Raw genomic sequence first — 12,795 nt, forward strand, 5'->3', positions numbered from 1 at the left:
AGGACCTGGCCTGTGAAGGCCATCGCTCCACCACGTGCATGCAAAAGCCTGTGAAGGCCAGGGATCCTTCAAGGACCTGGCCTGTGAAGGCCATCGCTCCGCCACGTGCATGCAAAGCCTGTGAAGGCCAGGGATCCTTCAAGGACCTGGCCTGTGAAGGCCCTCGCACCGCCACGTGGACGCGAGGGCCTGTGTAGGCCAGGGATCCTTCAAGGACCTGGCCTGTGGATGCGAGGACACCGCCATGTGGATGCGAGGGCCTGTGAAGGCCAGGGATCCTTCAAGGACCTGGCCTGTGAAGGCCCTCGCACCGCCATGTGGATGCGAGGGCCTGTGAAGGCCAGGGATCCTTCAAGGACCTGGCCTGTGAAGGCCCTCGCACCGCCAGGTGGACGCGAGGGCCTGTGAAGTCGTATAAGTTGAGTACCTTTCTATACCGTTTCTACTCTCTGCTCCTTCCATGTTTTGCTCTAGGGTGTCCCTACGCTCTTTCAGGTGTCATACTGATGTTTCCAGTTTTGTTAGAGCAGCCTTTGTCTCAGCAAACACACTCTAATTTTCTTTCCACAACTCCTTTAGTTCACGCAGGACTTCGGCTACCGTTTCATTAGCTTCGTTAGCTTTTCTTCTCTAGCTAGCTGTATTGTTAGCCTGCTGTGGGTCTTTCTTCTCTTTGGGCGCTTTTTGTTCAGTTTATTGTTTACCAACGGTGTTTCTTGTTGGTATCGTTTTCTTATTTGCTGTTTTTTTTAAGGAGATGTCCAGAAAATTATGTAATTTGTCAGTTAATCATCAATTTGTCAGTTAATCATCAATCTCACTGGAGCCTCCACCCAATGCAGCCATCTCAGAGCATGGCACCACTGGAAGTCTTCAATACTTATTTTAACTAATGTATTTCATTGTTTTTGAAAAAATGTAATTTGATATTTATTTTTTTGCCAATGACTCTTTCATAATTTTTCTTATTTTAAGAATTTTTAACTGATTTAAATTCTTTTCAATTTAATTATTTGTATAATAATTTTCATTTTAATTACTTTCTAATTACTGGTCAGTGGTTTTTATAGTATTTGCTAAATGGCTATGTGACAACAGACGAACCTCGGACATGTGAAGACAGGGGGCATTTTATAAACCTCATTATGATTTTTATCTGGATAAATCGTGTTCAGGATGCCGCAGCATCTCCTATCTGTTTTTCCTCACAGCAGTTGAACAGTTGGGTCTGCAGAAAAGTATTAAGAAGCCATTCAACCACAAGCTTAACTAGGTCAAGAATGTTGCAATGTCATTTCTAACAATAAAACATCTTGAAAAGTGAATGCTGTTAAACAGTCTAGTATAAGAATGTGCATCTCTATTTTAACTGTTTTTCATTGGAGAATTAATTAATAAGTTGTAATAATTTATTCAGTGAGTGAAAATTTACGCCAACATACATTCTAAGTCTTGTTAGGATTTTGTTTTAATTTGTGGATTTACATTTTTAAGTGTTTGAAAGTGTTTGTCATCTGAACTAACATGATCTGTGCCTCCGAAGTTTTAGTTCAATTGGAAAAGCACTAAAAAAAATACACTCATAATGCAGCCATTCATGGCTTGGAGCTGCTCATGACATCACTTAAGAATGGCTGTCATGTCACTCCTGACGTGAACAAGGTTTTAGAGCACTTAGAAATTATAATAAAAAATAATGTAGGTATAAAATATATTTTTTCTGAGGTAACAGCCTGCAATGTCATCTATGACATCACGTCCGTCCCTGACTGTCACTGATGTCATCAAAACGAACGTGATGTCATCGATGACATCGCAGGCTGTTCCTTCAGAAGTACTTGAATAAGACGACCACGTGGTAATGTGAAGGCCTGTGAAGGCCATCGCTCCACCACGTGCATGCAAAAGCCCGTGAAGGCCAGGGATCCTTCAAGGACCTGGCCTGTGAAGGCCATCGCTCCACCACGTGCATGCAAAAGCCTGTGAAGGCCAGGGATCCTTCAAGGACCTGGCCTGTGAAGGCCATCGCTCCACCACGTGCATGCAAAGCCTGTGAAGGCCAGGGATCCTTCAAGGACCTGGCCTGTGAAGGCCCTCGCACCGCCACGTGGACGCGAGGGCCTGTGTAGGCCAGGGATCCTTCAAGGACCTGGCCTGTGGATGCGAGGACACCGCCATGTGGATGCGAGGGCCTGTGAAGGCCAGGGATCCTTCAAGGACCTGGCCTGTGAAGGCCCTCACACCGCCAGGTGGACGCGAGGGCCTGTGAAGTCGTATAAGTTGAGTACCTTTCTACCGTTTCTACTCTCTGCTCCTTCCATGTTTTGCTCTAGGGTGTCCCTACGCTCTTTCAGGTGTCATACTGATGTTTCCAGTTTTGTTAGAGCAGCCTTTGTCTCAGCAAACACACTCTAATTTTCTTTCCACAACTCCTTTAGTTCACGCAGGACTTCGGCTACCGTTTCATTAGCTTCGTTAGCTTTTTCTTCTCTAGCTAGCTGTATTGTTAGCCTGCTGTGGGTCTTTCTTCTCTTTGGGCGCTTTTTGTTCAGTTTATTGTTTACCAACGGTGTTTCTTGTTGGTATCGTTTTCTTATTTGCTGTTTTTTTAAGGAGATGTCCAGAAAATTATGTAATTTGTCAGTTAATCATCAATTTGTCAGTTAATCATCAATCTCACTGGAGCCTCCACCCAATGCAGCCATCTCAGAGCATGGCACCACTGGAAGTCTTCAATACTTATTTTAACTAATGTATTTCATTGTTTTTGAAAAAATGTAATTTGATATTTATTTTTTTGCCAATGACTCTTTCATAATTTTTCTTATTTTAAGAATTTTTAACTGATTTAAATTCTTTTCAATTTAATTATTGTATAATAATTTTCATTTTAATTACTTTCTAATTACTGGTCAGTGGTTTTTATAGTATTTGCTAAATGGCTATGTGACAACAGACGAACCTCGGACATGTGAAGACAGGGGGCATTTTATAAACCTCATTATGATTTTTATCTGGATAAATCGTGTTCAGGATGCCGCAGCATCTCCTATCTGTTTTTCCTCACAGCAATTGAACAGTTGGGTCTGCAGAAAAGTATTAAGAAGCCATTCAACCACAAGCTTAACTAGGTCAAGAATGTTGCAATGTCATTTCTAACAATAAAACATCTTGAAAAGTGAATGCTGTTAAACAGTCTAGTATAAGAATGTGCATCTCTATTTTAACTGTTTTTCATTGGAGAATTAATTAATAAGTTGTAATAATTTATTCAGTGAGTGAAAATTTACGCCAACATACATTCTAAGTCTTGTTAGGATTTTGTTTTAATTTGTGGATTTACATTTTACATTTTTAAGTGTTTGAAAGTGTTTGTCATCTGAACTAACATGATCTGTGCCTCCGAAGTTTTAGTTCAATTGGAAAAGCACTAAAAAAAATACACTCATAATGCAGCCATTCATGGCTTGGAGCTGCTCATGACATCACTTAAGAATGGCTGTCATGTCACTCCTGACGTGAACAAGGTTTTAGAGCACTTAGAAATTATAATAAAAAATAATGTAGGTATAAAATATATTTTTTCTGAGGTAACAGCCTGCAATGTCATCTATGACATCACGTCCGTCCCTGACTGTCACTGATGTCATCAAAACGAACGTGATGTCATCGATGACATCGCAGGCTGTTCCTTCAGAAGTACTTGAATAAGACGAACCACGTGGTAATGTGAAGGCCTGTGAAGCCATCGCTTCCACCACGTGCATGCAAAAGCCCGTGAAGGCCAGGGATCCTTCAAGGACCTGGCCTGTGAAGGCCATCGCTCCACCACGTGCATGCAAAAGCCTGTGAAGGCCAGGGATCCTTCAAGGACCTGGCCTGTGAAGGCCATCGCTCCACCACGTGCATGCAAAGCCTGTGAAAGGCCAGGGATCCTTCAAGGACCTGGCCTGTGAAGGCCCTCGCACCGCCACTGGACGCGAGGGCCTGTGTAGGCCAGGGATCCTTCAAGGACCTGGCTGTGAAGGCCCTCGCAACCGCCATGTGAATGCGAGGGGCCTGTTGAGGCCAGGGATCCTCAAAGGACCTGGCCTGTGAAGGACCTCGCACCGCAGGTGGACGCGAGGGCCTGTGAAGTCGTATAAGTTGAGTACCTTTCTACCGTTTCTACTCTCTGCTCCTTCCATGTTTTGCTCTAGGGTGTCCCTACGCTCTTTCAGGTGTCATACTGATGTTTCCAGTTTTGTTAGAGCAGCCTTTGTCTCAGCAAACACACTCTAATTTTCTTTCCACAACTCCTTTAGTTCACGCAGGACTTCGGCTACCGTTTCATTAGCTTCGTTAGCTTTTCTTCTCTAGCTAGCTGTATTGTTAGCCTGCTGTGGGTCTTTCTTCTCTTTGGGCGCTTTTTGTTCAGTTTATTGTTTACCAACGGTGTTTCTTGTTGGTATCGTTTTCTTATTTGCTGTTTTTTTTAAGGAGATGTCCAGAAAATTATGTAATTTGTCAGTTAATCATCAATTTGTCAGTTAATCATCAATCTCACTGGAGCCTCCACCCAATGCAGCCATCTCAGAGCATGGCACCACTGGAAGTCTTCAATACTTATTTTAACTAATGTATTTCATTGTTTTTGAAAAAATGTAATTTGATATTTATTTTTTGCCAATGACTCTTTCATAATTTTTCTTATTTTAAGAATTTTTAACTGATTTAAATTCTTTTCAATTTAATTATTTGTATAATAATTTTCATTTTAATTACTTTCTAATTACTGGTCAGTGGTTTTTATAGTATTTGCTAAATGGCTATGTGACAACAGACGAACCTCGGACATGTGAAGACAGGGGGCATTTTATAAACCTCATTATGATTTTTATCTGGATAAATCGTGTTCAGGATGCCGCAGCCTCTCCTATCTGTTTTTCCTCACAGCAATTGAACAGTTGGGTCTGCAGAAAAGTATTAAGAAGCCATTCAACCACAAGCTTAACTAGGTCAAGAATGTTGCAATGTCATTTCTAACAATAAAACATCTTGAAAAGTGAATGCTGTTAAACAGTCTAGTATAAGAATGTGCATCTCTATTTTAACTGTTTTTCATTGGAGAATTAATTAATAAGTTGTAATAATTTATTCAGTGAGTGAAAATTTACGCCAACATACATTCTAAGTCTTGTTAGGATTTTGTTTTAATTTGTGGATTTACATTTACATTTTTAAGTGTTTGAAAGTGTTTGTCATCTGAACTAACATGATCTGTGCCTCCGAAGTTTTAGTTCAATTGGAAAAGCACTAAAAAAAATACACTCATAATGCAGCCATTCATGGCTTGGAGCTGCTCATGACATCACTTAAGAATGGCTGTCATGTCACTCCTGACGTGAACAAGGTTTTAGAGCACTTAGAAATTATAATAAAAAATAATGTAGGTATAAAATATATTTTTTCTGAGGTAACAGCCTGCAATGTCATCTATGACATCACGTCCGTCCCTGACTGTCACTGATGTCATCAAAACGAACGTGATGTCATCGATGACATCGCAGGCTGTTCCTTCAGAAGTACTTGAATAAGACGACCACGTGGTAATGTGAAGGCCTGTGAAGGCCATCGCTCCACCACGTGCATGCAAAAGCCCGTGAAGGCCAGGGATCCTTCAAGGACCTGGCCTGTGAAGGCCATCGCTCCACCACGTGCATGCAAAAGCCTGTGAAGGCCAGGGATCCTTCAAGGACCTGGCCTGTGAAGGCCATCGCTCCGCCACGTGCATGCAAAGCCTGTGAAGGCCAGGGATCCTTCAAGGACCTGGCCTGTGAAGGCCCTCGCACCGCCAGGTGGACGCGAGGGCCTGTGGATGCGAGGACACCGCCATGTGGATGCGAGGGCCTGTGAAGGCCAGGGATCCTTCAAGGACCTGGCCTGTGAAGGCCCTCGCACCGCCATGTGGATGCGAGGGCCTGTGAAGGCCAGGGATCCTTCAAGGACCTGGCCTGTGAAGGCCCTCGCACCGCCAGGTGGACGCGAGGGCCTGTGAAGTCGTATAAGTTGAGTACCTTTCTACCGTTTCTACTCTCTGCTCCTTCCATGTTTTGCTCTAGGGTGTCCCTACGCTCTTCAGGTGTCATACTGATGTTTCCAGTTTTGTTAGAGCAGCCTTTGTCTCAGCAAACACACTCTAATTTTCTTTCCACAACTCCTTTAGTTCACGCAGGACTTCGGCTACCGTTTCATTAGCTTCGTTAGCTTTTCTTCTCTAGCTAGCTGTATTGTTAGCCTGCTGTGGGTCTTTCTTCTCTTTGGGCGCTTTTTGTTCAGTTTATTGTTTACCAACGGTGTTTCTTGTTGGTATCGTTTTCTTATTTGCTGTTTTTTTAAGGAGATGTCCAGAAAATTATGTAATTTGTCAGTTAATCATCAATTTGTCAGTTAATCATCAATCTCACTGGAGCCTCCACCCAATGCAGCCATCTCAGAGCATGGCACCACTGGAAGTCTTCAATACTTATTTTAACTAATGTATTTCATTGTTTTTGAAAAAATGTAATTTGATATTTATTTTTTTGCCAATGACTCTTTCATAATTTTTCTTATTTTAAGAATTTTTAACTGATTTAAATTCTTTTCAATTTAATTATTTGTATAATAATTTTCATTTTAATTACTTTCTAATTACTGGTCAGTGGTTTTTATAGTATTTGCTAAATGGCTATGTGACAACAGACGAACCTCGGACATGTGAAGACAGGGGGCATTTTATAAACCTCATTATGATTTTTATCTGGATAAATCGTGTTCAGGATGCCGCAGCCTCTCCTATCTGTTTTTCCTCACAGCAATTGAACAGTTGGGTCTGCAGAAAAGTATTAAGAAGCCATTCAACCACAAGCTTAACTAGGTCAAGAATGTTGCAATGTCATTTCTAACAATAAAACATCTTGAAAAGTGAATGCTGTTAAACAGTCTAGTATAAGAATGTGCATCTCTATTTTAACTGTTTTTCATTGGAGAATTAATTAATAAGTTGTAATAATTTATTCAGTGAGTGAAAATTTACGCCAACATACATTCTAAGTCTTGTTAGGATTTTGTTTTAATTTGTGGATTTACATTTTACATTTTTAAGTGTTTGAAAGTGTTTGTCATCTGAACTAACATGATCTGTGCCTCCGAAGTTTTAGTTCAATTGGAAAAGCACTAAAAAAAATACACTCATAATGCAGCCATTCATGGCTTGGAGCTGCTCATGACATCACTTAAGAATGGCTGTCATGTCACTCCTGACGTGAACAAGGTTTTAGAGCACTTAGAAATTATAATAAAAAATAATGTAGGTATAAAATATATTTTTTCTGAGGTAACAGCCTGCAATGTCATCTATGACATCACGTCCGTCCCTGACTGTCACTGATGTCATCAAAACGAACGTGATGTCATCGATGACATCGCAGGCTGTTCCTTCAGAAGTACTTGAATAAGACGACCACGTGGTAATGTGAAGGCCTGTGAAGGCCATCGCTCCACCACGTGCATGCAAAAGCCCGTGAAGGCCAGGGATCCTTCAAGGACCTGGCCTGTGAAGGCCATCGCTCCACCACGTGCATGCAAAAGCCCGTGAAGGCCAGGGATCCTTCAAGGACCTGGCCTGTGAAGGCCATCGCTCCGCCACGTGCATGCAAAGCCTGTGAAGGCCAGGGATCCTTCAAGGACCTGGCCTGTGAAGGCCCTCGCACCGCCAGGTGGACGCGAGGGCCTGTGAAGGCCAGGGATCCTTCAAGGACCTGGCCTGTGAAGGCCCTCGCACCGCCACGTGGACGCGAGGGCCTGTGTAGGCCAGGGATCCTTCAAGGACCTGGCCTGTGGATGCGAGGACACCGCCATGTGGATGCGAGGGCCTGTGAAGGCCAGGGATCCTTCAAGGACCTGGCCTGTGAAGGCCCTCGCACCGCCATGTGGATGCGAGGGCCTGTGAAGGCCAGGGATCCTTCAAGGACCTGGCCTGTGAAGGCCCTCGCACCGCCAGGTGGACGCGAGGGCCTGTGAAGTCGTATAAGTTGAGTACCTTTCTACCGTTTCTACTCTCTGCTCCTTCCATGTTTTGCTCTAGGGTGTCCCTACGCTCTTTCAGGTGTCATACTGATGTTTCCAGTTTTGTTAGAGCAGCCTTTGTCTCAGCAAACACACTCTAATTTTCTTTCCACAACTCCTTTAGTTCACGCAGGACTTCGGCTACCGTTTCATTAGCTTCGTTAGCTTTTCTTCTCTAGCTAGCTGTATTGTTAGCCTGCTGTGGGTCTTTCTTCTCTTTGGGCGCTTTTTGTTCAGTTTATTGTTTACCAACGGTGTTTCTTGTTGGTATCGTTTTCTTATTTGCTGTTTTTTTAAGGAGATGTCCAGAAAATTATGTAATTTGTCAGTTAATCATCAATTTGTCAGTTAATCATCAATCTCACTGGAGCCTCCACCCAATGCAGCCATCTCAGAGCATGGCACCACTGGAAGTCTTCAATACTTATTTTAACTAATGTATTTCATTGTTTTTGAAAAAATGTAATTTGATATTTATTTTTTTGCCAATGACTCTTTCATAATTTTTCTTATTTTAAGAATTTTTAACTGATTTAAATTCTTTTCAATTTAATTATTTGTATAATAATTTTCATTTTAATTACTTTCTAATTACTGGTCAGTGGTTTTTATAGTATTTGCTAAATGGCTATGTGACAACAGACGAACCTCGGACATGTGAAGACAGGGGGCATTTTATAAACCTCATTATGATTTTTATCTGGATAAATCGTGTTCAGGATGCCGCAGCCTCTCCTATCTGTTTTTCCTCACAGCAGTTGAACAGTTGGGTCTGCAGAAAAGTATTAAGAAGCCATTCAACCACAAGCTTAACTAGGTCAAGAATGTTGCAATGTCATTTCTAACAATAAAACATCTTGAAAAGTGAATGCTGTTAAACAGTCTAGTATAAGAATGTGCATCTCTATTTTAACTGTTTTTCATTGGAGAATTAATTAATAAGTTGTAATAATTTATTCAGTGAGTGAAAATTTACGCCAACATACATTCTAAGTCTTGTTAGGATTTTGTTTTAATTTGTGGATTTACATTTTTAAGTGTTTGAAAGTGTTTGTCATCTGAACTAACATGATCTGTGCCTCCGAAGTTTTAGTTCAATTGGAAAAGCACTAAAAAAATACACTCATAATGCAGCCATTCATGGCTTGGAGCTGCTCATGACATCACTTAAGAATGGCTGTCATGTCACTCCTGACGTGAACAAGGTTTTAGAGCACTTAGAAATTATAATAAAAAATAATGTAGGTATAAAATATATTTTTTCTGAGATAACAGCCTGCAATGTCATCTATGACATCACGTCCGTCCCTGACTGTCACTGATGTCATCAAAACAAACGTGATGTCATCGATGACATCGCAGGCTGTTCCTTCAGAAGTACTTGAATAAGACGACCACGTGGTAATGTGAAGGCCTGTGAAGGCCATCGCTCCACCACGTGCATGCAAAAGCCCGTGAAGGCCAGGGATCCTTCAAGGACCTGGCCTGTGAAGGCCATCGCTCCACCACGTGCATGCAAAAGCCTGTGAAGGCCAGGGATCCTTCAAGGACCTGGCCTGTGAAGGCCATCGCTCCGCCACGTGCATGCAAAGCCTGTGAAGGCCAGGGATCCTTCAAGGACCTGGCCTGTGAAGGCCCTCGCACCGCCACGTGGACGCGAGGGCCTGTGTAGGCCAGGGATCCTTCAAGGACCTGGCCTGTGGATGCGAGGACACCGCCATGTGGATGCGAGGGCCTGTGAAGGCCAGGGATCCTTCAAGGACCTGGCCTGTGAAGGCCCTCGCACCGCCATGTGGATGCGAGGGCCTGTGAAGGCCAGGGATCCTTCAAGGACCTGGCCTGTGAAGGCCCTCGCACCGCCAGGTGGACGCGAGGGCCTGTGAAGTCGTATAAGTTGAGTACCTTTCTACCGTTTCTACTCTCTGCTCCTTCCATGTTTTGCTCTAGGGTGTCCCTACGCTCTTTCAGGTGTCATACTGATGTTTCCAGTTTTGTTAGAGCAGCCTTTGTCTCAGCAAACACACTCTAATTTTCTTTCCACAACTCCTTTAGTTCACGCAGGACTTCGGCTACCGTTTCATTAGCTTCGTTAGCTTTTCTTCTCTAGCTAGCTGTATTGTTAGCCTGCTGTGGGTCTTTCTTCTCTTTGGGCGCTTTTTGTTCAGTTTATTGTTTACCAACGGTGTTTCTTGTTGGTATCGTTTTCTTATTTGCTGTTTTTTTTAAGGAGATGTCCAGAAAATTATGTAATTTGTCAGTTAATCATCAATTTGTCAGTTAATCATCAATCTCACTGGAGCCTCCACCCAATGCAGCCATCTCAGAGCATGGCACCACTGGAAGTCTTCAATACTTATTTTAACTAATGTATTTCATTGTTTTTGAAAAAATGTAATTTGATATTTATTTTTTTGCCAATGACTCTTTCATAATTTTTCTTATTTTAAGAATTTTTAACTGATTTAAATTCTTTTCAATTTAATTATTTGTATAATAATTTTCATTTTAATTACTTTCTAATTACTGGTCAGTGGTTTTTATAGTATTTGCTAAATGGCTATGTGACAACAGACGAACCTCGGACATGTGAAGACAGGGGGCATTTTATAAACCTCATTATGATTTTTATCTGGATAAATCGTGTTCAGGATGCCGCAGCCTCTCCTATCTGTTTTTCCTCACAGCAATTGAACAGTTGGGTCTGCAGAAAAGTATTAAGAAGCCATTCAACCACAAGCTTAACTAGGTCAAGAATGTTGCAATGTCATTTCTAACAATAAAACATCTTGAAAAGTGAATGCTGTTAAACAGTCTAGTATAAGAATGTGCATCTCTATTTTAACTGTTTTTCATTGGAGAATTAATTAATAAGTTGTAATAATTTATTCAGTGAGTGAAAATTTACGCCAACATACATTCTAAGTCTTGTTAGGATTTTGTTTTAATTTGTGGATTTACATTTTACATTTTTAAGTGTTTGAAAGTGTTTGTCATCTGAACTAACATGATCTGTGCCTCCGAAGTTTTAGTTCAATTGGAAAAGCACTAAAAAAAATACACTCATAATGCAGCCATTCATGGCTTGGAGCTGCTCATGACATCACTTAAGAATGGCTGTCATGTCACTCCTGACGTGAACAAGGTTTTAGAGCACTTAGAAATTATAATAAAAAATAATGTAGGTATAAAATATATTTTTTCTGAGGTAACAGCCTGCAATGTCATCTATGACATCACGTCCGTCCCTGACTGTCACTGATGTCATCAAAACGAACGTGATGTCATCGATGACATCGCAGGCTGTTCCTTCAGAAGTACTTGAATAAGACGACCACGTGGTAATGTGAAGGCCTGTGAAGGCCATCGCTCCACCACGTGCATGCAAAAGCCCGTGAAGGCCAGGGATCCTTCAAGGACCTGGCCTGTGAAGGCCATCGCTCCACCACGTGCATGCAAAAGCCTGTGAAGGCCAGGGATCCTTCAAGGACCTGGCCTGTGAAGGCCATCGCTCCGCCACGTGCATGCAAAGCCTGTGAAGGCCAGGGATCCTTCAAGGACCTGGCCTGTGAAGGCCCTCGCACCGCCAGGTGGACGCGAGGGCCTGTGAAGGCCAGGGATCCTTCAAGGACCTGGCCTGTGAAGGCCCTCGCACCGCCACGTGGACGCGAGGGCCTGTGTAGGCCAGGGATCCTTCAAGGACCTGGCCTGTGGATGCGAGGACACCGCCATGTGGATGCGAGGGCCTGTGAAGGCCAGGGATCCTTCAAGGACCTGGCCTGTGAAGGCCCTCGCACCGCCATGTGGATGCGAGGGCCTGTGAAGGCCAGGGATCCTTCAAGGACCTGGCCTGTGAAGGCCCTCGCACCGCCAGGTGGACGCGAGGGCCTGTGAAGTCGTATAAGTTGAGTACCTTTCTACCGTTTCTACTCTCTGCTCCTTCCATGTTTTGCTCTAGGGTGTCCCTACGCTCTTTCAGGTGTCATACTGATGTTTCCAGTTTTGTTAGAGCAGCCTTTGTCTCAGCAAACACACTCTAATTTTCTTTCCACAACTCCTTTAGTTCACGCAGGACTTCGGCTACCGTTTCATTAGCTTCGTTAGCTTTTCTTCTCTAGCTAGCTGTATTGTTAGCCTGCTGTGGGTCTTTCTTCTCTTTGGGCGCTTTTTGTTCAGTTTATTGTTTACCAACGGTGTTTCTTGTTGGTATCGTTTTCTTATTTGCTGTTTTTTTTAAGGAGATGTCCAGAAAATTATGTAATTTGTCAGTTAATCATCAATTTGTCAGTTAATCATCAATCTCACTGGAGCCTCCACCCAATGCAGCCATCTCAGAGCATGGCACCACTGGAAGTCTTCAATACTTATTTTAACTAATGTATTTCATTGTTTTTGAAAAAATGTAATTTGATATTTATTTTTTTGCCAATGACTCTTTCATAATTTTTCTTATTTTAAGAATTTTTAACTGATTTAAATTCTTTTCAATTTAATTATTTGTATAATAATTTTCATTTTAATTACTTTCTAATTACTGGTCAGTGGTTTTTATAGTATTTGCTAAATGGCTATGTGACAACAGACGAACCTCGGACATGTGAAGACAGGGGGCATTTTATAAACCTCATTATGATTTTTATCTGGATAAATCGTGTTCAGGATGCCGCAGCATCTCCTATCTGTTTTTCCTCACAGCAGTTGAACAGTTGG

Source organism: Xiphophorus maculatus, chromosome 24, assembly GCF_002775205.1.
Source record: "Xiphophorus maculatus strain JP 163 A chromosome 24, X_maculatus-5.0-male, whole genome shotgun sequence".
Taxonomy (NCBI): Eukaryota; Metazoa; Chordata; class Actinopteri; order Cyprinodontiformes; family Poeciliidae; genus Xiphophorus; species Xiphophorus maculatus.